General features: G+C 38.0%; 1 long non-coding RNA gene across 1 annotated transcript in view; it reads right to left on the minus strand.

Moving 5' to 3' along the window:
• Positions 1–24,498: 24,498 nt before the first annotated feature.
• LOC133364021 (uncharacterized) overlaps positions 24,499–26,390 on the minus strand; it is a 30,735-nt gene continuing 28,843 nt past the window's right edge. Inside the window, exon 3 of the long non-coding RNA XR_009757807.1 lies at positions 24,499–25,145. This is a non-coding gene — a long non-coding RNA (uncharacterized LOC133364021). The remainder of the gene's footprint in view (positions 25,146–26,390) is intronic.

A 26,390-nucleotide genomic window follows, 5' to 3' on the forward strand; every position in this document is an offset into this window, starting at 1 on the left:
CTTCACCTTCATGCTTTGCTTTCAATCAAAGTTGTGTCTCCGGTTATTTTTTCCCCATTAGACCAGTGGAATTTTTGGTTGCAGTTGGAGAAAGGATTGCCTCTGTCTTCCCAGAGATATGTATTGCACAAAGCTAGGTCTCAGTCATATTAGCTTGCTTTCCTCTGTCTGAAGCAAACTCCCTTCTGTATTTATAAACGCATAAACACAGAGTTGATGAATATTCTCAATCTGCATACCCTGAAGCTATGGCTCACTTAATAAACAGTTGCTTTTGGCATTAGAGATGTTAATCCTTGCCTCCCTATAGACAGTGAGACGCTTGCAAGAGGCCCAACCCCTTGCTCTATTTCTCTCATCTTGTGTAGGATTTTTAAAATGCTGCATTTTAGAGTTGTTTCTTACAAGATTGCTATTTTTGTTGGCAGAAATATGGCAATAACTATGACAAATCTTACTTTTCAATTTCAAAGATATACCCAAGTGAGTTAGGGGATTCACAGAGTTTGGCTTCTTTCTGCTGAACAAGGCTGATGAAGCCTGGGCTTGGGAACTGATGTGCTTCTCGTGTTAAGCAACAGGATGCTATTTGTGTTGCTGATAATAATTGTGCCCAACCCTGTAAAGAGCTGTGGAAACCCATTGTGGAATATCTGGGAAAAGTTGCAGTGATGCTGAAAGTTTTACGCTCTATGGTTCTGTAACTTTTAGCCACTGATTAATATCTGAAAGGAGAGGTGCCTGTGATAAAGGCTACCAATGTTTACACCCTCTAACTGGAAGCCCTACTTTCTAATCCCAGATTGTAGAACAATCTGAAATTGTTCATCCCTAATTCGTACATTAGCCTCTCAGTGCAGCACCACATGTACAAAAGCCACCATCTGACTTTAGTGACTCTTGGTTCTATCAGCTACTACAGGCACCATGGAAGGAGATCCCCCTTTCAGCCCTTTCCTTATTTAGTGCTCCTACCTGTGGGCAGGAATTTGACCTGAATTAATGCAAGAACATTATTGCAATGTTCTGTGTTGAAGTGCAGAAGAATCACAACACTAATAGAGGCAGTTTTGGAAATTTCATAATAATAATAATAATAAACATCTTCAAAACAATCACAATACAGATGCAGACTGGAATAAACGTCTCTACTTTAAAAACTTGTCAGAAGAAGGTCTTCAGCAGGCACTGAGAAGACAACAGAGATGGCACCCGTTTAATATTTGAGGGAATTCCAAAGAGTAGGGCCCACAACACTAAAAGACCAATTTCTGTATTGTGTGGAATGGACCTCCTGATAAGACTGTTTCTGCAGGAGGCCCTTAACTGCAGAGAGCAGTAATCAACTGGTTATATAATGGGTAGAGATGAAAGAATCTGTCAATTTCGATTCTCTTCGGTTCTCATTTCTCCAGTCTTAAATTCAGTTCTCCACAATTATGCAACAATTTGTTATTTTTTTTAAAAAAAAAAACCTCATGAAAATTCTTCAGCAGTTTAGCATGAATTTCTCCTTAATAAGTACATTTTTGCATGCATTTGAACACATTTTTAGAGCGGGTGGTTGCCAGCCAACTCCAGGCGCTCTTGGATGAAACCGATTATCTAGATCCGTTTCAATCCGGTTTCAGGCCCGGTTTTGGCACCGAAACAGCCTTGGTCACCCTATATGATGACCTTTGTTGGGAGAGGGACAGGGGGAGTGTGACTCTGTTGATTCTCCTTGATCTCTCAGCGGCGTTTGATACCATCGACCATGGTATCCTTCTGGGGAGACTCGCGGAGTTGGGTGTCGGGGGCACTGCTTGGCAGTGGTTCCGCTCCTACTTCGCGGATCGTCACCAGAAGGTAGTGCTTGGGGAACATCACTCGACACCATGGACTCTCCATTGTGGAGTCCCCCAGGGATCGGTCTTGTCCCCCATGCTTTTCAACATCTACATGCAGCCGCTGGGTGTGGTCATCAGGAGTTTTGGAGTGCGTTGCCATCAGTACGCTGATGACACGCAGCTCTATTTCTCCTTTTCATCTTCCTCAGGTGAGTCTGTTGATGTGCTGAACCGTTGCCTGACTGTGATAATGGACTGGATGAGAGCTAATAAACTGAGACTCAATCCAGACAAAACCGAGACATTGTTGGTGAACGCCTTCCCTGCTCAGATGGTGGATGCTTACCCTGTTCTGGATGGGGTTACACTCCCCCTGAAAGAACAGGTACGTAGTTTGGGGGTTCTTCTCGACTCTTCCTTGTCTCTCGAGGCCCAAGTGGCCTCGGTGGCACGGAATGCGTTTTACCATCTTCGTCTGGTAGCCCAACTACGCCCCTATCTGGACAGGGACGACCTCGCCTCCGTTGTCCACGCTCTGGTAACTTCAAGATTGGATTACTGTAATGCGCTCTACGTAGGGCTGCCCTTGAAGACAGTTCGGAAGCTTCAGCTGGTGCAGAACGCAGCTGCCAGATTAGTGACGAGGACCAGTCGGTCTTCGCATATAACACCTGTCCTGGCGCGTCTGCACTGGCTTCCTATTTGCTTCCAGGCGAGATTCAAGGTGCTGGTTTTGACCTATAAAGCCTTACACGGCGTGGGACCTCAATGCCTTGTGGAACGCCTCTCTCGCTATGAACCTACCCGTTCACTTCGTTCAGAATCTAAGGCCCTCCTCCGGGTACCAACCCATCGGGAAGCCCGGAGGGTGGTTACGAGATCTAGGGCCTTTTCTGTGGTGGCCCCTGAGTTGTGGAACAGCCTCCCCGAAGAGGTACGCCTGGCGCCTACACTTTTATCTTTTCGGCGCCAGGTAAAGACCTTTTTATGCTCCCAGGCATTTTAATCTTCTTAACTTTTTTAATCTTTTAATCTGTATTTTAATTTTTGTAGTATTTATTTTGTTTTTGCTGTGCTTTTCGTTGTTTGTTTGTATATGTTTTGTATTTTTATTATGATATATTGTATTTTATTTTGTTTGTTCACCGCCCTGAGAGCTATTTCGCTAAGGGCGGTATATAAATTGAAACAATAAATAAATAAATAAATAATATAATGCATTTTGTATGCTATTTTCATTGATATTGACTTTCATGCACCTTTTCCCCTAATATGTGCATTTTTGTAAACATTGGTTGGTTGGAGAACTGCATTGCAAAATTCAAATAGGTGCAAATTTTGTACGATGACTGCGTTTTTTGTTGTTGTTTTTTTGGCCTATGGCAGCTAAAGCCTAGGCAGGCATGGCAAAGCTTCCCCGCAGGTCTTTATATACAGGGTAGATTTCAGATACCCTACAAGTTAAGAGTAATGCCAAAAACTGTAATTGTCGCATGAAGTGTAGTTTAGGTTTATTATATTGTTGAGATTTTAATGATTTAATGTATTTGTATGTTTTTATTCTGTACGTTGCCCAGAGTGGCTGGACAACCAGCCAGATGGGCGACTAATAAATAAATAGTTCTGTGCTTGAGGCCAGTGAAAATAAAATTTTGTAAAATGTGTTCTTTTAGCTCATTTGCTGAATCTTCCCCCCTCTGAACTTCTCTAAAAGTCTTAGTGCTCAATGCAAATTAGGTACTTTACTACCAATCGGCAGCAGGACTTTCTGCTTCTCCCCATCTCACTTCTGAAAGTTTGTAGTGGGGCGGGATTGAAAGTCAGGAGTTTGGATAAGGGAAGTGCTTTCTTCGCTGGTACACATTTACACATCCATATGTATTAATAAACATTAACAGTTTGTTTTCTTAAAAAATAAAAGTTCATTCTTCTACTTTACTAATTAGTGACAGGAGTGTGTGGAAACCTCCTTTGGGGCTGTTGGAATGAGGGAAGTGGAGGAAACCAGAAGCGGGTTTTTGTTGTTGATGGAAAGGACAGTTAGCTAAGCTCTTGTACTGTAATAATAATTAAAACAAAAACAAAACCCCTTGCCAAGGCATGTCTCAGTGTCAACCTAAGCGAGTGAGAAGACAGGAGATTGTAGCCATTCAATGGAGAGGGTAAGGCATGTGGCCACGGGTATTTTTCCTATTTCCAAGATCTCATAATCTTGATCTTCCATTGAAAACAGACTCTTAGGCTGAGCTCTGGTGAGATCTTATTATTTGTTAAATTATGAATTGCCATTTACATGCATCTCAAGGCAATTTTACAAACATATAAAACAGCTAAAATGTCTGAAGGAAGGAAAATTAGGAATGAATTGTTGTGTGGAGAAGAACAGAATGTATGTATTCTTATAGTTTACTTGCAGTAGAGCTGAAATCAGTGCATAATTTCTAAAAAGAAAGAGCTGAAGATTTACCAGCTTCTTAGTTTTGTGTAGAGGAGGGGGAGACTGCAATTGCTCAGTGAAGAGAAAAGAACAACAATCTGCATATGTTCAGAAGCAATCCCAATATTACTTCTAGGGATGGAGGTGAAATTCATTTCAGTTTGCATTTAGTGTCAAATCTATCACATTCACTCTTTCCAAAACAACAGGAGAACTGAAAGGCAGCCATCCTTTAAAAGTCTCACTTATCTGAATTTTGCAGTACAGTTCTCCAACCAACCAAAGTTTACAGAAATGCACATATTAGGAGAAAATGTTCATGAAAATGAATAAATTAATGAACATAACATACAAAAATATCTTCCAAAAATATGTACATTAGTCAAAACTGAGTACAAACATTATTTATTAGGAGAAATTCACACTAAAATACTGGAGAATTTTCATGAGGATTTTTTTAAATTGCAAATTGTGGAGAACTGAATTTAAGAATGGAAAAATGAGAAACTGAGAGAATCAACACTGACAGATCTTTCCATCCCTAATTATTAGTTAATTATTTTTGCATAAAATTTTTATGCCATTCACTGTCTGATCGTTGGCTAGTCATTGACTGCTATAGTGTTTCTCACTTATAAAATGGGAGCAATATCTTTCATAGCATACCAGAGCAACATAGAGCATATAAAAGTGCAATTATTTGGCTTGCCATGTAACAAGTGGCTTGCATCTGTTTGTATGCACTTTTAGTTCGTGCTTTCTATTTGTGGCACATCTGAGCCTGGATTGCATTAGCCCACTATTGTCCAGCAGGCCATGGCACTGGGCTACTAGACTCCGACCCTGTCCCACCTACTCAGGCACAAGAGTGACCTGTTTTCATCTGTGAAGTGTTGCAAGTTGTAAAACGGCAGTCTCTATGTCTCTTTCTTGCCCGCCATCTTCAAACACCCAAATTGTTTCTCTCAGGTCAAAACTCAAATCTGGCTTTATTCCCACCCAAGCAAATAGATTTGATATGCTTAGCTTTGTGAGTGTGCAAGTATGTTTAAATGAATGGCAGCTCATCACTGATCACTGGGAAGATCTATAATAATAATAATAATAAATTTAATTTCTTCGTCGCCTATCTGGCCAATGGCCACTCTAGGCGACTTACAAAATTGTTAAAATACAATTGATAAAATACAGTAATACAATATAAAAACAATACATCTGCAGCAACAATATTAAAACTGGGCAGGAGGCATTACAGTTATAACAATTAACCCTCCCTGGATACCCCGAAGGCCTGCTGAAAGAGCCAAGTCTTTAAGGCTTTCTGAAACACATTTAGGGAAGAGGCGTGCCGGAGATCTTGTGGGAGGGAGTTCCAAAGAGTGGGGGCCGCCACTGAGAATGCCCTCTCTCTTGTACCCGCCAATCTGGCTGTTTTTGTTGGCGGGATTGAGAGAAGGCCCTGTGTGGCCGATCTTGTCGGGCGGCAAAATTGGTGGCGTTGAAGGCGCTCCGTGAGATAAACTGGGCCGAAACCGTGTAGGGATTTAAAGGTCAATACCAACACCTTGAATTGGGCTCGGAAAACAACTGGTAGCCAGTGTAGGTCGAACAACACTGGTGTGATGTGATCTCAGCGGCGACTATTCGTAAGTAGTCGAGCCGCCGCATTTTGTATCAGTTGTAATTTCCGGACCGTTTTCAAGGGTAACCCCACGTAGAGCGCATGACAGTAGTCGAAACGAGAGGTGACCAGGGCGTGTACCACTAGTGGGAGCTGGTGAACAGGAAGGTAGGGTTGCTTATTCTTCATAAGCAAAGAGCATATGTCAATGCTAATATAATGCCACTACAACTACAGGCTGTAGCACCGGCTGGCACAGCTGTTGGTACACCTCATCCTAAGTATTAGATTGGGCTGCTGGGCAACTTCATCTGCAGCCATTCCACCATGCTATAAAGCAGGCGTGCACAATTGTGACCTATAAAGCCAAACACAGGCCACATGATGAGACCAAGTCCCTTGCGGGCTGTCAGATAAAAGGGTGGTAGGCACGTATTGGTCTTGGTGGATAATAAGTTGTGCAGGCCTGCTCAATAATATTGTGTCCCTCACAAGGTCTTCATGATCTCATCAGCTTGCATTTTTTCACAGTGGTTAAGAAGCGGTTGTGTTGGCCATGTAGGCTTTGATTTCCTCCTGCATACGTTTGTTAGTCTTATATGACATCAGAGGAAGAAAAACACAGGAAAGACTCATAAGCAAAGCTATGATTTGGAGCAGAGTATGTTATGAGCATGTCTGACACAATGGTAGTTTAGTTTAAAAGTTTAATTTAGTTTACAAGTTTAATTCAGTATAGTGCTGAGACTGAAATATTAAAAGAGAGTAGAACTTAGAGAATAGTTAGGAAAGAGGTTATGAGTTTTTAGAAATCTGCGAGACAGAAAAGCAATGGATAATAATGCTGAGTTGTTGTCAGGGTCATCAGCCAAGGCTAGCTCTAAGCTGTAAGTCTATCAGGTGCTGGGCTGAGGCGAATTTCCTAGAAGTACCATTTTTACGGGCATTCTTGGGCCTGAGTAGGTTTACAGATGTTTTGCCTGCTCCACCCCTCCCCACTGGATCGGTCCCTTCTCTGTTGAGCAGAGGTAGGGAACCTTTAGCCCTCCAGCTGTTGTTGGACTCCAGCTCCCATCAGTCCCAGCTGGCATGGCCAATGGACAACAATGATGGGAGTTGGACTCCAGCAACATCTGGAGTTCCATAGGTTCCCCAACCTTCCTATATAGCTAGAGTCTGTTTTGGGGGGCCAAGGCTAGGGGTCTATCCTCCCCCGCAGACATTGTTTAGATCCTTGGTGTCCAACACATTGCCACTCGCCACATGTGGCGAAATGGCAACTGACCTGTGGCAAACTTCTACCACCTATTTTTCAAATAAAATGTTTAATAACATTATTTTACATGTGTACCAGTTAAAATAAATGTCCACTGTCTACCCTTAAAGATCACAGATTTGTCCTTGAGTCTTAATTCCTTTTCCGATTTTGAAAAGTGCAGAATTGTTTTTGAATTTATGAAAAATCAATTTCATCTACAATTCTCAACTGTCACAAGAATCTGTGGTGCTTCTTTCTTTGGAGAGGCACCTTTTCAAGATGAATTTGATTTTACTTCAAAGCACTTAGCCTTTCAGCGATTATTTCATAGTTATGATATGGACTCATATTCTAAATCAAAATGAGTTCATGGTTATATAAATACAGGTCCAAAACGGTTTTCAATTTTTTGATTCAACGTGGCTGTGCAAATCAACTTTTTCTGTGGTTAAAATGGTAAATTCAAAATATAGGTCACAAATATTGGATAAAAATTGGGAGGCGGAGTTGAAATGTAGTCTAACTGGTTTTATGCTTGATTTCCCTGCACTACTTCAGTAAAAGATATGTCAGATTTCTCATTAATTCTATCAATAAATAATTCAAAACATTACTGTGTATCTTTCTACCCTAAAAAACACATGTTATATGTCAAAAATGTTAAGACATTCACCACAATTTTGACAATTATGAAAAAACAGTTGGACATTGCAGGTTTAAATGAATGGGCTGCTGTTGCACTGGGCTCCACCCTCATACTGGTAAAAGCTGGTGGACTAACGGCCTTTCCCCAGTCTTGCTTAAAACGGCTGTGCAGTGTGCTTTTTTCCAGTACAGCTTGCATGGAAGTCCTGACTCCGTCTTCAGCCGATCGGCATGCCTTCTTATCTCAGGGATTTCCTGATCAATTCCAGCCGCCGACAGCTCAACGAAGTCTTGTGGAAAATCTGATCGGTTCTCCTATACCTTGGAGAACATTTAAGCCAGTCAAAGTTTCCTCTTGGCTGGCTTTTAACCTGAAAAAAGCTTCCTCTGAGGCAGAGATCTCTCAGAGACAGTCACCAGCTGAGCACTCACTTCCGGGAAGTCCAAAGCGAAGCGTTTTTTTTTCTTCTTAAAAAACGTCCTTAACCAGCGAGCCTACTTCTGTCTAAATCTTATCATTTGGCTTAAATTACTACAATAAAAGAGATTTGTTTACGAATCAGCAACTGAGAAACCTGGGTGAGTCATACTTTTTCTCTTTTAAATATAATTAAGGAAGAAAGAAAATGTAAACAACTTATATATTTTTTTTTACGACAAAAAGCTGGCCTGAATTTGGAGTTTTAAAGTTTAAAAACGGATGAGAGGTAATTATTATTTGATGGAAATATATTTTGGACTATTTTTCTCCTTGGACTATTTTTTTTTGGACGAATCTGCTGTTCGTATATGTTACTAATCGTTTGGTGTTGGGAACCAGAATTGTTTTGCATTCTTGGACGTAGATAAGAACTGTGCTGTGCTGGCTGGACTATAATAACAGGCCTGGAATATTAACTCTTTTGTTGGTGGAGGAAAAAAAAAAGAAACAGACTGCCTCTAGGTTTTGGAACAGTGGTTAATATCAGAAATTAAAGGCTTCTTTTGAAAATGACAACTAAAAAAGCAACTAAGGCCCAGGAGCGAAGAGGTCTTATTGACCCACAGGAAGGGGCTATACCCCCAGATATGTTTCAAAAAATAATGGAAGGGATTAATGATATAAAACAGGAAATGAAAACTGAATTGATGGATATAAAAGACTATGTTAAAACACAAGTGGATGAGATTAAAGGGACAATTGGGCAAATAAAGGAGGATGCAAAAAATACTAAAGAAAAGGTACAAATCTTGGAGAATAGAACAGATATATTAAATCTGGAATTAGAAAAAAACTTGGACTATATGGCTGTGACTGAAATGAGAAATAAAGAACATTGTTTGAGAGTCCGTGCAATCCCTGAGGAAACAGGTGAAGACATCAGAGATAAAATTGTTAATGCTTTAGTAAAATTTCTGGATTTGAATGAAGATCGGATGGAATTTGAAATAGACAAAGTTTATAGAATTAATTCCAGATATGCAACAATGAAAAAAATTCCAAGAGATGTGCTTGTTCACTTTATAAAGAAGACGACCAGAGATATGGTATTACAGCAACACTTTAAAAATACCTTTAAAATTGATGGTAAGGAAATACTGGTGATGAAAGAAATTCCTATTAGACTTTTACGTAAGAGAAAAGAATATGCTTTCCTTACAGAAAAACTTAAACAACGCAAAATTCAATTTAGATGGGATGTTCCAGAAGGAGTGATCTTTACATTCAGACAACAGAAATATAGATTGAATACTGTTCAAAAAGCAAGGGACTTCTTGAGAAAAGCTTCAAAAGATATGGATGAAGATAAACTCAAAGATATGGATATAATTCCTGGGGAACAAAGTCAACAAGGATATGCAGAGGAGGGGAAGGAAGATGATGGATTAAAAGGAGCATCAGGCACATTTTAAAATACACGCTTAAAGATGGATTACAAATATCTAACTTGGAATATAAATGGAGCCAATACGGCGCAGAAGAGAAAGAGTTTCATTATTTGAAAAAATTAAAATTGGATATAATTTGTTTACAAGAAACTCATATTAAGAAGAAAGATTCCAAATATTTGATTTGTAAAAATTTGGGTGAAGAATTTATTTCGGCTGGACCAAAAAAAAAAATGGAGTTGTTCTCTACATTAACCCACAATTGCTTCCTAAATTGGTATTACTGGATGATAGTGGTAGATTTGTGGGGGTTGAAATTACTTTACAGGGTACAAACATTTTGATAGTGGGTATTTATGCCCCCAATGAAGATAAAACAAGGTTTTACACAGGACTTATGGAAAAATTGTCAGAGTTTTCATATGATCATTGGTGTGTCATGGGTGATTGGAATGGGGTAATCTCACCAAAAATTGATAGGCTTTCTGAAAAAAATATCAAAGAGACACAGGGTAAATTACCGAAGATTTGCTTTGAACTGATGGAACATTTAGAATTGGTGGATACCTGGAGATATATAAATGATAACGCAAAGGAATTTACTTATTTTTCAGAAAGACACAAAACATTCTCGAGGATTGATATGATTTGGATGTCTAAAATCCTAGCGAAGGATATTTTTAAAATGGATATATTACCAAAAACTTTTTCGGACCACAATCCTGTGATATTAACTTTAAAAAAAAAAAATCTTGGATTTAGATGGAGACTAAATGAATCTTTATTACAGAATGACAAAGTAGTACAAGAATGTAAGAAGAAATTAAAAGAGTTTTTTGAACACAATTTACATAAAGGAACAAGTGAAAATATCATTTGGGATACAAGTAAGGCATTTATGAGGGGATATTTTATTAAATGTAACTCTGAATTAAAAAAAAAGAAACAACAGAAAATGCAATTAATTTTGGAAGAAATAAAACAAAAAGAGGAAGAATTGAAAAAGAATCCAACTAAAGTTTCTATTGTAAATCAAATTAAAATGTTACAGAAGCAAGTATCAATGCTGACAGTTAGAGAAATTGAAAGGAAACTAAATTTTGCTAAACAAAGGACTTTTGAATTTGCAAATAAACCTGGGAAATGGTTAGCATATAAATTAAGAAAAGAACATCAAAAAAATATTATTTTAAAGATACAAGAAGGAGATGAGACGCTGACAGATAATGTAAAAATCAAAAAGAATTTTCATCAATATTATTCAACATTGTACAAGTGTCAGGAAATTCCATCTGAAAAAGTAGAAGAGTATATATCTAAACAGAATTTGCCTAAAATTACAGACTTTCAGAGACAAGCTATTGATGGCCCTATTACGTCAAGAGAGATATCTGAAGCTATAAACAAAATTAAATTAGGAAAGGCGCCAGGACCAGATGGGTTATCTGCAATGTATTATAAATGTTTGGAGGAAGAACTCTTGCTACCTTTACAGTCTACAATGAATCTTATTCTGCAAGAGGGAAAGATACCGGATAGTTGGAAAAATGCTAATATAACATTAATACCTAAAACAAAAAATTATCGACCAATATCTCTATTGAATAATGACTATAAAATTTTTACAATGATTTTGGCAGAAAGATTGAAAATAATATTGCAACAATTTATTCAGGAAGATCAATCAGGGTTTTTACCTAAAAGACAATTACGTGACGTCAGGAATGTCTTGAATGTGTTAGAATATTTAGAACAGCGAAATGATAAACAAGCAGCTTTGATTTTTTTAGATGCTGAAAAAGCATTTGATAATTTGAATTGGAAATTTATGTTTCAGGTTTTGGAGCAAATGGATTTTGGAGACAATTTTATAAAATGGATTAGATCGATTTATACATCTCAGAAGGCTCAGATAATTGTTAACGGAGATTTAACGGATTCATGTGAAATACAAAAGGGTACAAGACAGGGATGTCCTTTATCTCCCCTTTTATTTATTCTGGTCTTAGAAGTGCTGCTTAGAGATATAAGGCAAGATAAAAGAATTTCGGGATTAAAGATAAAAAAAGAAGAATATAAATTGAGAGCATTTGCTGATGATTTGATAATTGTACTAGAAAACCCTTTGGAAGGAATTAATGTATTGATGGACAAATTAAAAGAATTTGGACCGTTAGCAGGATTTAAGATCAACAATCAAAAAACAAAGATGTTGGTGAAAAATTTAACTTTAAGGGATCAGAAAGAGTTAATGGACAAGACAGATTTTACAATCCAGAAAAAGTTGAAATATTTAGGTATCATTATGACAAATAAAAACTCAAAGTTGTTTCATAATAATTATGAAAAATTATGGACAGAGATTAAGAAAGATTTGCTAAGATGGGATAAACTACAATTGTCATTAATGGGTAGAATATCTGTGATAAAAATGAATGTATTACCGAGAATGATGTTTTTGTTTCAAACAATACCTGTAATATCCTCTGATTTACCTTTTAAACAATGGCAAAAAGATATCTCTAAATTTGTATGGCAAGGAAAAAAACCAAGAGTTAAATTTAAACTACTACAAGATGCCAAAGAAAGAGGAGGACTGGGATTACCAAATCTGAGACTTTATTTTGCTGCCTGCTGTCTAGTCTGGATAAAGGAATGGATCTTATTAAGGAATAAAAGACTATTGGATTTGGAGGGCCATAATTTGAAGTGGGGATGGCATGGATATCTATGGTATGACAAAGTAAAAGTAAATGTAGACTTTAACAATCATTTTATAAGACGTCCTCTGTTGAAAATATGGAATAGATATAAACTAAGGCTTTATTCGAAAATACCATTATGTGTCTCAAGTCAAGAAGCGTTTTACAGAAGAGAAATGGCTGGAAAAGAGAAATGGTTAACTTATCAAGAACTATTAGAAAATGTACATGGAGAATATATAATGAAAGAGACAGAACAACTGACAAAGGAAGGATATAGTTTTCAATGGTTTGCCTATTTACAATTGTTAGAAAGATATAAAATGGACAAGAAAATGTATGGGTTTGAAATAAGTAAATCTGATTTTGAAATAGGATTGTGTACAAATGATGAAAATATAATTGCGAAAATGTATAAACTCTTACTGAAAATGGATATGGAGGAAGAACAAGTAAAAGAGTGTATGGTAAAGTGGGCAAAAAATTTTGGTTATAACATACAAATGGATCAATGGGAAAATATGTGGAAAAAAGGCTTGAAATTTACACTATGCTATAATCTTAAAGAAAATTTTTATAAAATGATGTACCGTTGGTACATGACTCCAGAAAAGTTGTCAAAAATGTATAGTAATGTTTCTAATGTTTGTTGGAAATGTAAACAACAAGAAGGATCATTTTATCATATGTGGTGGCTGTGTAAAAAGGCAAAATCATTTTGGGCACAGATAGGTAGGAAGATGCAAAAAATTCTAAAGATAAATATTCAGTCAAAACCAGAATTTTTTTTATTGGGTTTTATGGATAAACAAATAGAAAAGAAATATGGAAGAATAATATTATATATGATTACGGCAGCAAGATTATTATATGCACAAAAGTGGAAAATCGAATCAACACCAACAATGGAAGAATGGCTATTGAAATTAATGGAATTAGTAGAAATGGATAAATTGACATGTCTACTTAGAGAAAAATCGACAGATACATTTCTTAAGGAATGAAAGCCTCTCTTAGACTTTTTGTTGAAAGATCAAAATAAAATGATGATACTGGGATTTGACGATTAACTAAGACAGCCTATGGAGAAAAGGGATTCTGTATGTATACATTAAGGGACAGGTTTGATGTATATTATATACTTATAGCTGATCTGCGACAAATCGGAAGTCAACTATTTTATTTTTATTTTTTGTTGTATGTTTTTTTGACTTTGTTTTGTTTGTTTTTTTGAAAAATTTGAATAAAAATTATTAAAAAAAAAAAAACGGCTGTGCAGTGTGCTTGACCCCCACGTGGTACATTGCGTGTACCTTTCAAGGGTCTGTAATGGAACCGTCCAGTTATCCCCCGCCCTGGCAATACTCATCAAGCAGGGTTTTAGTCTCACTGCATGCGATTCTTGTTCTCTCTCTCTCTCTCTCTCTCTCTCTCTCTGTCTATTGTAATAAGTAGAAGGCTGCAGGAGCTGCTCTGCCTTGCTGCTAGATGGTTGTGTCGTTCCTAATAGAGAGGAAGCTCTTTCCCAACTACCTATCTCTGGTGTGGACTCCAATTTACTACTAGAGCAGAACTTACTGGGGCATGGAAGCCTGAGTGTATGTATTCCACCCGCAGAATCCCACAGGCAACGAGAGAATACTAAACACCTCAGGATATGCTTTATCTTGCTGCCTTATCCCCACTCCTACACAACTATCTTTTGAAATTATTATTATTATTGCAAAAGTGAGCTAGTTTGAATGGGGATGCTAAACCACAGAGGAACCCAAGACTAGGCATCCAGAAACATGATGTTCATTTGGGGTTGAGGTCCAAAGCAGCACTGCAGACTCTCAACCAGTGGTTGGAATTCTTTCCATTTACTGTGACTCTGCTTGGGAGTCAGTGTAAGAACAGGAAGTTCGAGTCCTGTTTTGCTCATCATTTCTTGTGACACAGAGGGCAGAATCATTGACATAAGCTTGCTACTTTCTTTGTTTGACATGGTAACACTTCCTACCTTTCTGTGTTCTCACACTATGGAGTACACATTTGGCTGAAGCTAAGAGTCATTCAGCTGCAAAAGTAGATCTTGAATATTCATATGCAATAAAAACCAGGACGCTTGTTTAGTAAGGCACTCTGTAGAACAAATTTGGTGGAATTAGTCACTGACTTTTTATTAAAATATGATATATTCACAGATAAGAGCCGTGATTACAATATGAAACTGAGAAATGAAGTTACTATGCATATCACATCCTCCCATGAAATGTTGCCATAATCACCTTTGCTTATCTCTGTCTGGTCTTTATATCTTTTCAAATGCAATTCCCACCCTCCACACCCTGCAAAAAACAAAACAGAAAACCTCCTAAAGTTTTCAGAGTTTAAAATTAAAACAGCTTGAATGAGTTACACAGCAGAACAGTGCTTCCCAGTAGCAAATTGATTTAATATTTGTCCACCTCTAGTAATGACAATCTATCAAAATTGTTTACCATTAGAGAGAGAGAGAGAGAGAGAGAGGAAATTATTAGTGGGAAAGGAGAAGGCTCTCTTCCTGTAAAAATGTACAGATTCCTTAAAAACTAACTTATTTAACTTCTTGTAGTAATGCTGGCAAAGCAGGCAATATACTCCATCCTCATTTACATGCTGTGCTTCTCATGAGGCAGTTCACATGCTTGGAAGTTGTTGGCAGAGTGAGGCAGTCACCTCAGGCGGCAGATGCTGAGGGGCAGATATTGCCATGTGAGGCAAGTGGCCCGCCTGTCCCCCCTAACCTAGCCTGCTGCTCTCAGGGGTGGTGGAGGACTCTGTTCTATTGCCACTGTTGAAGAGTCAACTGCCAGTTTGGTCAGCTTTTGTGCATGAAATGGTGGAAATGCCATCTTGTCCTTCACCTCAGGCAGCAAAATGTCTTATGCTGGTCCTACTGTCACTGGTCACCATCTTTTAAGCAAAAGCATATGTGCTTTTGCTAGGAACCTGTAGTAAATACTGCTTATATGGGTAGAACTAGTTTAGAAACAGGGACTGCTAAAGACCATCAGAGGTGGTCTGAAACACGGAGGATGGGATGGCAGATGCCTGCACCAAATAACACCACTGGCAAATAGGGCACTTAAGCACAAACACTGCCACATTGAGAAGGCCACATATCAATCAGTACTGAAGACTGGGCCATTAGAAATGTAAGATTCCCTAGCCCTTTCAATCATTTCCCTTATAAACAATCAAACCAGCTGACTATTATTCCATTGTTAGCCATAGCAGGGTAACAGCCCCATAGACACTGCCATTGGCAGAGATTTTTAAACTGCAGATATCCTATAAAGCATCCAGGCTTTTCTTTGTGCCATCCACATCTTATTATTTTATTTAACAGATTCCTAACCCACCTTTTAGGTTTGTACTCTTCCAAGACAGGTTACAACAAATCAATACTATACAATATTAACATTCTAATATTTAAATTAGCAGTAAAAACAATTAACCGTTTTTAAACATAACAACCATAAAATCACCCAAATGCAGACCAGAATTATCCCACAGAGATGGGCCCCACGCTTTATGTAAAATGGAGTTGCATTAAATTAATTTATGAATGCTATTAATATTCAAATTTTAGTTTTGACAGCTGTTACAAATGTTAAGCTATGACAGGGTTTAAGCCTATCGGGATATACTGAAAAAATGTGGTGCAACGAATACGAACTGTGAATGTAAACAAAATAAAGAAATGGTTAAGGTAGCACCAACTAATAAGGCTTAGTTGTCACAGCTTCAAACTAGAAATGGAAGCTGACATGACTGAATCTTTTCAGCATAAAACAGAACACCCTCTAGAAAGTTAGCATGTTAAGGGAGCATGGTATGCTAGAACTGTTCTTCTTGATATACTAGCTTTCTATGGGGGAGATTTTTTTTATGGAGCAGTATTCAGTCATGTGACCTGCTGTCTGAACTAATGTGGTATAGCCCAAATACAAGTTGACAGCCTCAGTGAAAGATAGGCCTAAGCAGATCTAGGATGAACTGGGTGTGCCCAGCTCAGCCCTAATGCCCTACCTACCAAGGTGTGTCAGTCCAAGCTAATTTCAGGCCCATGTTTTTCTTAGTGCATTTCCTCAGGGTGGAGCAACAACAGCACCTACATCTGCAAAAACATTTTATTACTCACCTGATCAACTCATAGGAGATGTCTTCCTCCTCCTCTGCAACAGATGCCTTATATTGGCTGATTCCAAGATGATACTGCAATGCTGAAACACGTTCCAGTAGCCGATGGTGTGGGTGCAGTAAGGCAGTGGCACGCACCTGACCTCCTGAGAGCTGAGTTGCTGCTGCTGCTACTGCTGCTGCTGCTTGGAGGGAGAGGGGGATATATGTAAATATACATTTACACCATGCCAAACTCTCTGGCACCTTGCCCCTTTTCCTGTCCTTCTGAGGAAGCAGCAGCTACTCAGTGGCCAGAAGATCGGATGACTGCTGCCATCCCAGCATGCTGTCTGTTACTGCCAGTTTCTAACATCCAAGGAAAGTGACCCACTTGAACTTGATTGCTTTCCTACTTCATCTCCTTTCTCTCAACTGTTGCTGGGAACAAGCCTGGATGGGAAAATGTATTTTCCAAACAGCTGACAGCTGCTCTGATAAAGATAAATTCTACTATATTTTCATGACCAGAGCAACATTTGTAGGAGCTAAGGGTAAGGGGGTGCATGCAGTGCTTTTCTGGTAAAAAGAAGAAGTGAGGTGCCAGTACTCATATATTGATAAAAGTGCCATGGGTGCCAACACAAAATAGCTCCTACAGGCAGCAATAAAAGAGCTGCGGGTACTCCATGCCAGTGAATACTGTTACACAAAAAGCCCTGGGTGCATGTGTGAGGGTGAATGTGATGCAGACATTCTTAGCTACTTCTAAACAGTGTATTATTATTTTTTGGGGAAAAAATGACCTTTAGAGACTTGATTATAATAAAAGAAAAAATATGGATATATATGGCCAAGTGAAGCAAAGTTCTGTAAAGACAAGTTATATTCTTGGTGCTGCAAAAGAACTTTGAGCATGAGTCAACCAATATGAAGCACTCTCAGGTCCCATTGATTTCCCTAGGAGAGTTAAGCATGTGGTTATGCACACTTACCTGAGAATAAACACCACTGAACATAGTTAGACATCCAATAGTAAAGATGCACCAGTGTGCTGCACATCTCTCTCACTGAAATTAACGGAGCTTAACGTTCTTCACTTTGGCTGGATTAGGGTTCTAAATTGCACAGGAAGTCTATACTCTTAGAGCAGGCTCCTTGCTGCAGCTGTTGCCCTTGACTGAGAAGTACATGGATCAGACAATTTAGTGAGAGGATGGGACAGAGTGGGTGTAGTTAGGAAGCCCAATTCCACTTCTCCCTCCCTGCACAATTATCATCTTGCAACTAGGAATGCTTAATCGGGTTATAGTCAGGAGGAGTTCGGGCAACAACACATCATCACCCATCCTTAATAGCCTGTGCTCTCATTCCACTCTTCGTTATTTCATTTTTTAAAATGGCAAATTTACAGAGATATTACAGAAAGAAAAAGTTATTAAACAGAGATTTAGTACATGGGCTGTCACAGTGTTAGATATTAAGATTATAACATACATAACTCCAATAAAGTACAGTTGTTAACACCTAAATTTGCTTTATTGTTATTGTTCTCTCTCCTCTTCTGTCTGTCATTAATCAAAACTTAATTTGCTAGTCAAACTATTCCCAGCAAATTTCATTCATCTCAATAAAGCTTGTGCAATATAGACTATCCAAGCAGGTTGTGCTTAAGGCCTCAAGTCACCCTAACCTAAAATCCCTTTTTCGAATGTTACAAATATAAGGCACAATCCAACCAGATCATATTTATGGTCTACTAATTTCAATGGGAGGGATTAAAACATGTTTCTGAAATCCCATTGAACTTAACGGAATGCCACATATTCTGAATGAAGTATACATTTCAGACATATGTGGCATTTTACACGCAACTAACTGCCAACCGACTCACATCTTAGTGTAGCAATCTGTGCAAAAGCTTGTGCACATAAATTTATAAATATTATGCATAGTTTTTTTACAGTCTATCTCGATTCTAATGAGACATCCAAATAGCATCCTCAGATAATAAGTTTAAAAGGTGTTGCAATTTCTTTTGGACAATTCACAGTTTCCCTGCAAGGTATTTTGAAAGAAGGGCATTACACATGGGAGGAAAAACAACACATTCCTGTCAGACGTATCTGGCACAATTATCTGTAGCTTTATCATTTACTGAACACCAAGCATAGACTTGGCACCAAATCATCTATAGAGCCAAAATTGCTGAACAAACATCTAGACAAGTTCCTTGTCTGGGATGCACATTTTTAAAAAACTCATAAGCATAATGCAGGTGAAAAGAAGAACAAAATGGGGCTTTGCTTCCATTAATATATTTTAACGGACCAACAACGTTGTTGGGGTAGGATACCAAGTGGCACACACAACTCTTCTTCAATAGGAACAAGAAGAGGAAAGGTGAATTCAACACAAGTAAGAGGCAGTTGATCACATGTGTTAGTAAGGCTGAACCAGGTACCCCCATTCCTTTGGAATCCTTTTGCAGAATTTATCAGTGTTTTTGGAGGTTACGATGAGTCGGTGGTAGAAGATAGGACTATTGTTAATTTTGTCATGAGTTATATTTTTATTTGAAAGTCATCATGAGTTTGATTTTATCATAGAAAGGTGGAATATACATGTTCAAATAAATAATGTATTCCATCACCTTTGCTTAACGCTGGCTCACAAATGCATATTCATCCCCTTGAAGATTGAAACACTAAATGAGAATTTGCTTATGTTAATGAGCCATTGCAGTTCTCACACTACAGATAGAAATTCCCTAAAATAATGCATCTCAGTGGAGACAATATACATATTTCACTGCCAGTCATCAAACAGTACCAGGGCATGATCTGAACTAGGCACATGATGCAGCCACCTAGCTGAAACTAAACATGTCCAGGTCTGATCAGTGCCTAGATGAGAGATAACCTGGAATATCAACATACTTTTCAATGATAGAAGAAAGGCAGGATACAAATGTAATAAATAAATCATTATTTACAGAAAAATATGAATTCTGATCCACCACCCATTTTTACTTGGCAGTAAGTCTTGCCATGTTCAGTGAGGCTTACTTCTAAGTCCAACTCAGGTCATATTTAAAGGAGAACCTGCCTAATTTAATTTAATTAATTTAATTTAATTCCCTTTTAGATTTTCGTCGACATGTTAAAACGTTTTTATTTCACCAAGCTTTTAATATGTAAATGTTACTGTTTTATTTAATATTAATTTTTAATTGTTGTTTAATGGATTTGTTACCTGATTTTATGAGTTTATCTATATTGTATGAATTTATATTGTCGTTCGCCGCTTTGAATTCAGTGAACGAAAGCGGGTTATAAATTGGCAAATAAATAAATAAATAAATAAATTGCACTTTCCAAAACAATGCACGACCTAAAATGCAGGCATCCTTCAGAATTTGCACTTCTCTGAATTTTGCAGTGCATCTCTCTAGCCAAATAATGTATACAAAAATGCATATATAGGACAAAGTGTACATAAAAATGTATACATTAGTGAAAATAACATTCCAAAATGCATTGTACTAGGGGAAAGTGCTCTGGGGAAAAGTGTGTATTAGGCAAAATTGCATATAAACATGTGAATATTAGGAGAAATTTGCACTCAATGCTGAGGAATTTTTATTAGGACATTTATTTATTTTTTAAATGCAAACTGATATGGGAATGTGGAGAGCTGAATTTAAGATTGGAAAAATGAGAAACTGAGAGAAGCCAAAATTGACAGTTCTCCTAAGTAAATGTGCATAAGGCTGCAGAGAGGGGTGGCTGCCTGGGGCAAAGGATAAGATGGCATACACATCCCCATTTCACTCACAAAAGCCGACTGGACTGGCAGTTGAACCTTCCTTCAACAATTGCATGTGACAGCACTTGGCTAGCTTGGAGGGGGAGGCCGTGTGGCACACACAGTTCTGTCTTCCAATACCTCTCCACCTGTCCCTGCCCCTCAGCATCATCTGAGGTGATTTCTTCACTTTATCTAATGGTGGGTCTGGACCTGATCACACCTTAGGACTACATAGCTTCAACAGTCCATTTTCAATGTGCACTCATCAAAGTTTAATGTTTGGCACTCCAAACATGTTTAATAACAAGTGTATGATAAGAGTACATACTGTGTAGCTGAGTCAGTCATTTCCTGAATTCATTATCTTCTATTGCCTCTTCCAGGCAGGGCCTTCTTTTCCAACCTATGTGAACAACACCACAAAAGATATTGTGACTGAATTAATTTTGGCAGCAGTCTATCTGGCATATAATCAACTTTTGTTGTTTTGGTGAAACGACTACTGAAAGATTGCACCAGTTTCATAAAATAGTATCAGCAGCTTCACAGAAGCAAATCCCCTGTCATTATATATGCACAAGTCTTCACAGTATACTTGAACTGGCACTGAAGGCAGCGGCAAACTTCCCAGCGACTTTAGTATACTGATTGTTACCTTCATGGAAAAAGAAGCTGACTCAACACAGCACCTTCTATGGCCTTTGCTATTGTTCTGACAGAATTACCAGGAAGCAGGAAATAGAGTTCAGTCTGTGGTGAAAGCAGAGCAATCAACATTTTAAACAAACACTGCATCCTAAAGAGTTGGGGAGAGAGATTCTTGGCTAGTGCCAAGCCTGGCTTATCGCAATTGTACATTGGCATAATTGTCTTCAACAAACATAAACATATTCTAAATATTCTAAATAGAATAATTAGATAAGAAGCAGTTCACAGCCTCTTTGTGTTTAGCAAGGCATTTTTTCAGTAATAATTGTATATCCAAATGGACACCCAGTCCTAGCTTTTGGACACCTGGCAGACACAAATGGCACACAACATTTAATCAATGAACCAAGAACACAAATTCAGATAGGATTCTTGATAGATGCTGGGGGCCGAGGGTGGGGAGAGAAACCCTTTGCAGAAAGATAAAGCATTCCTGTTTTACTGCAAAATATAAATATGAAATAATATTTTTTATTATTTTTAGTCCTGTCTAAGCCCAGAGCAATCCTTTTGTGATCTTAAAGTTCTGGCATTAGCCGATTCAGTGTTCTTGGTTTTTATTGTGCATTATGCAATTTTTAATACATTCTTTCAGTTACTGAAAAACCACAAATAATAATAATCCCCAAATATATTTTTGTAATATCAGAACACTTGTGTTTTTAACCAAGGTCTGAAATTAGAGTTTTAGACATCATTATTATTACTTTGCTTTTTAATTCATGTATTTACTGGTGGGTGGGCAGGCTGGTAGGAATTTTGCTTAGGCTAGTAACTTGTATAAATGCATTTGCAATGCTTTATTCACTCCCTTATAAAAAATTTGAACCACTTTCACCTCAATCCACTCATTGGGGTTTGTATATAGTAGACAGGCTTCAATGTGCAAGCCATTTGAATGAAAAAATGGACACCCAGTAACAATTCCTTTAAAAATGCCCTGGTGTTTAAGGTTCCCTAATCCCTCTGTTCTCAAATTTCTTGAGATTTGTACCTCCACTGTCTTCCCATCATGACTGAAGAAGTATGTATTATAATTAAAAATGGGCTAAATATTTTGGCTCAGCTTTTTTAACCATTTGATAGGGGTGGAGTGAACCCATAGATCAAACTAATCCTTTTTGCAGGGGGAGTGAAATTTTAACACCTTTCAGGGGGCCTCCCCTTTAACTATTAAACATTAATAAATAATAAGGTTATTACATTTTAATGAATACAATGTGCCCAAAAGCTTCTCTCCTTCCCCCCCTTCATTGTTACTTAAGAAAAAAGCCTTGGGGCCACTTCCAACATCCAGGCAGTACTCCTGAGCAGAATGCTCCATGTGGCTATGGAGTGATCAGAGAGTTCTTGGTCCTTCACAGTTCCTCATCTGTTTTAGGGAGAACCTAATGAAGGAGGGAGTCTCAGGTTGGAGGTCAATCTCAAGTTCCTGCTTATGATCATGGTGGTGTGTGCCTCTTCTTTAACATCAAATGGAATCTGATTGGAATGAATCCTGTTTCTTCAAAAGAATAGTGAGAGTAAGAAAAGTGTACTAACCCTGAACGGTCTTAGAATTTCAACCCCCAACGAAAAGTTGCTGAACATCCCCACCCTTTCATGGAGGATTAATGGTCCTGCAAAGGGGGGACATAGTTGCCCCAGCCCTATTGGAATAGACATTTAGAGGTATTGTCTGGCTTCCTCCAGGGACAGATATAGCTTCTTATGAAAAAAGCTCAGAAAGCTTATTTTAGGATGGGGTGGGGGAGAAAATCAATTCCATTCACATTTAAAGCAGAATCTATCAAATCTGCACTTTCCAAAACAATATGAGAACCAAAACATGGACATCCTTCGAAATTTGCATTTATCTGAATTTTGCAATGCAGTCCTCCAACCAAACCATGTTTACAAAAATGCATAAAGGGAAAGTTTGTATAACAATGAATATATTTGTGAAAATAACATACAAAAATGTGTTATATTAGGAGAAATTGCTTTCAACAAATGTGTACATTAGTCAAAACTTCATACAAAAATGTGTTTATTAGCAGAAATCCACACTAAAAAGCTGAATAATTTTCATAAGGATTTTTTTTAAAAAATCGCTAATTGCTGCAGAAATCTGGAGAAATGAATTTAAGATTGGAAAAATTAAACAGAGAGACCAAAACCTGACAAATCCTTCCATCCTCACACACAACTGATGTCCTTAGCCTTTCATACAGTCACTCCAACAGCTATCTTAATAGCAATAGCAAGAAAATGTCCTTTATACACACAGTGGCTGCACACATATAATGATTTAGTCATCTGGGATCTCAGGGGATCTTAGACCCCTTATGTTTTGGGGAGCAGGGTCCCAGCAGGATACCTATGTCTCCAGGGTCCTATGAGCCAATCAGCATAAAAGTGGAGTGTGTTAGCCTCTGACAAGAATCTTCTAACATGCTTCCCTTGTCGTTTCCTGCTGATTAGAGCCAATCAGAGTGAAAGGAGGTGAGTCAGCCATTGAGAAGGCTCTTCTCAGAAGCTAACACACTCCCCCTTCATGATGATTGGCTCCTGGGGACATCTGTTATTGTGGGAGAAGATGCACACAGAAAGGATTGAGGAGTGTGAAGATGATGATGGAGAACAAGCATGTGAGTGAGGGGGCATGGTTGTGAGGGGGTGTGGTGTCACTATCATGAAGAGACCCTGTACTTCTGAATTTGCCACTACACTACTGCACATAGCATACACTTAAAGCACATTGAAGGCATGTTATGTTCCCCAAAGAATCCTGGGAACTGTAGTTTTTTTTAAAGGTGCTGATGATTGTAACTCTGTGAGGGGTAAACTACAGTTCTCAGGATTCTTTGGGGAAAATATTGTCCTTTCACTGTACTTTAAATGAATAGTGTGTATGCAGCCACTGTCCTGGGATTCCCTGGTATTAATTCTCCCTCATCACAGTACTGTTTTCATATACTTTACTCAGAGCTTGGAAAAGTTACTTTTTTGAACTACAACTCCCATCAGCCCAATCCAGTGGCTATGCTGGCTGGGGCTGATGGGAGTTGTAGTTTAAAAAAGTAACTTTTCCAAGCTCTGACTTTACTGCAGTTGGAGAGATGAGCTCAGCCCATCTCAGAAGCTTCACTACCACCAAATCCTTAGCACATTATGATATAAGACTATTGTTGGATTTTATTGCCATTTGGATAATAAAACAAAATACTCTGGGACAACTGAGAAGAGATCCTGGCCCTCCTCTGTACGGCAATCTTTCAAGAGGATGGCCAGGATCTCTTCTCGACTATCCCATAGTGCAGGACATGGAATAATGGGCTCAAGTTGCAGGATTTCAACTGAACATCAGGAAAAACTTCCTAACTGTTAGAGCAGTACGACAATGGTACCAATTACCTAGGGAGGTGGTGGTCTCTCCAACACCGGAGGCATCCAAGAGGCAAGCTGGCAGCCACCTGTCGGGTATGCTTTGATTTGGATCCCTGAGTTGAGCAGGGGGTTGAACTTGATGGCCTTATAGGCCCCTTCCAGTTCTACAATTCTATGGTTCTATGTTTCTATGAAATACTCTTGATTCCATTTTGTAATAATTTGCTTCCTTTAATTTTAATTTTCCCTTTATATTTTGTAAAATGACAGTTGCGGAAAGTCTTTTGGTGCCATAATGTGTGTGTTTAAGAGAGAGAGAGAGATGGAGACAGAGAGAATCAAAGGTTCCTTTTCATCTGAAACAGGATATCCTAACAGAAAGATATTGGCAAAAAGAGACATATGGAAGGAATGGGGAAAGAGACAAGAAGAAGAGCAGAGAGCAAAAGATAACTGCAGCAAAGAGAGAAAAATAATATTTGTGGCAGGACGTGATAGCTCCAAAATGCTGATTCAGCATGTTGGTAGGCCTGTTGTGCAAGATGTTTGCTGTCTCTTTTAAATCAGCGTAAGCAATGCCAATGCCAGCCCAATTTCAAGGCCAACAGGGTTTTGCAAATACAATTCTTAGGTCAGAGGAGATCTTGTGGGCTTCCTGTAGACACCTGGTTGGCCACTGTGACAGCTTTGTGAGGTGAATCAGTTCATTTTAATGCAAGTCTTGCACGTTGGTCCAGGAAACTGGGGGTATCTTTAAGAATGAAAAAAAATCTTTTAGAATGGATGTATTAAATCTATTTACTGTTCTATAACCAAACTGTTTTGAGTGTTTCATAATTATTATTCAATTTCATGTGGATCCTAAAATTACTGGAGAATATTTACTATTCGGTATAGTCTGGCAACATCCTTTCTGGACAGATAGCACTCTCAGACAAATAACTGTAGCAGGCCTGTAGCTAGGAGCAAAATGTAGAGGGGGCGGATGATGTTGTAAGGGGGTCTAGCTGAAAATAAAAAAGCAGTATTTCTTTTCTTTCTGTAATGATTTTAAAATTTTAATATACATGTCAATATCATTAACATAACATAAAAAAATAATATAGTAAACATATAATCACAACATAAAAATTACCAAAAATTCACATTTATACAAACATTTTTCATTTAAAATAATTGCAATCTTCTGTTTTTACTGGAATTGAAATCTTTTAAGAAAAGATTCATGTCAATGTTTTTCGTTCGGTCTGTTTCAAAAGCTAACAAATTTAAGTTTGCTAACCTTTCATGTAGCATTGGCAATCTTTGAGGTTGATCTAAATGAGTAAGAATGGGAAAAGTAGATTCCATTGTTGCAGTGCTGCAACCAAAAGTTTTTATCACAGCTAACATTTTGTAGGTGTCTTTGAAAGCTACCCTTTGTTCATACACTGCCGTAAAGACTGTCTTGTTATCAGACCTTTCTAAAAATATTTTATGACACTTAATTCTGCCACAGATGGAAGTTTAATGCCGAGTCCGAGTGTTTCCAATAATATTAATTTATTAATATCCAAATCGGAATCTGCACTCGATATGGCTATCAACAAATCCTCGTGATTTTTAAATCTTGAATTTATTTCTTCCAAAATTTATCAACACACTGATAAAAAATCCTTTTCAAATTTATATTAGGATTTGCATCGATATCCAATCTTTCTTCTATTTTGCCCATGATTAGATTTGTTGTTGTTATGTGCCTTGAAGTCAATTATGACTTATAACGACCTCCAATAGCATCTGTCGTGAATCACCCTGTTCAGATATTGTAAGTTCAAGTCTGTAGCTTCCTTCATGAAATCTCTTGTTTGGTATTCCTCTTTTTCTGCTCCCTTCTGTTTTTCCCAGCATTACTGTTTTTTCTAGTGAATCATGTCTTCTCATTATGTATAATATAGTATAATAATCTCAGTTTCATCATTTTAGCTTCTAGTGATAGTTCTGGTTTAATTTGTTC

Source organism: Rhineura floridana, chromosome 9, assembly GCF_030035675.1.
Source record: "Rhineura floridana isolate rRhiFlo1 chromosome 9, rRhiFlo1.hap2, whole genome shotgun sequence".
NCBI lineage: Eukaryota > Metazoa > Chordata > Lepidosauria > Squamata > Rhineuridae > Rhineura > Rhineura floridana.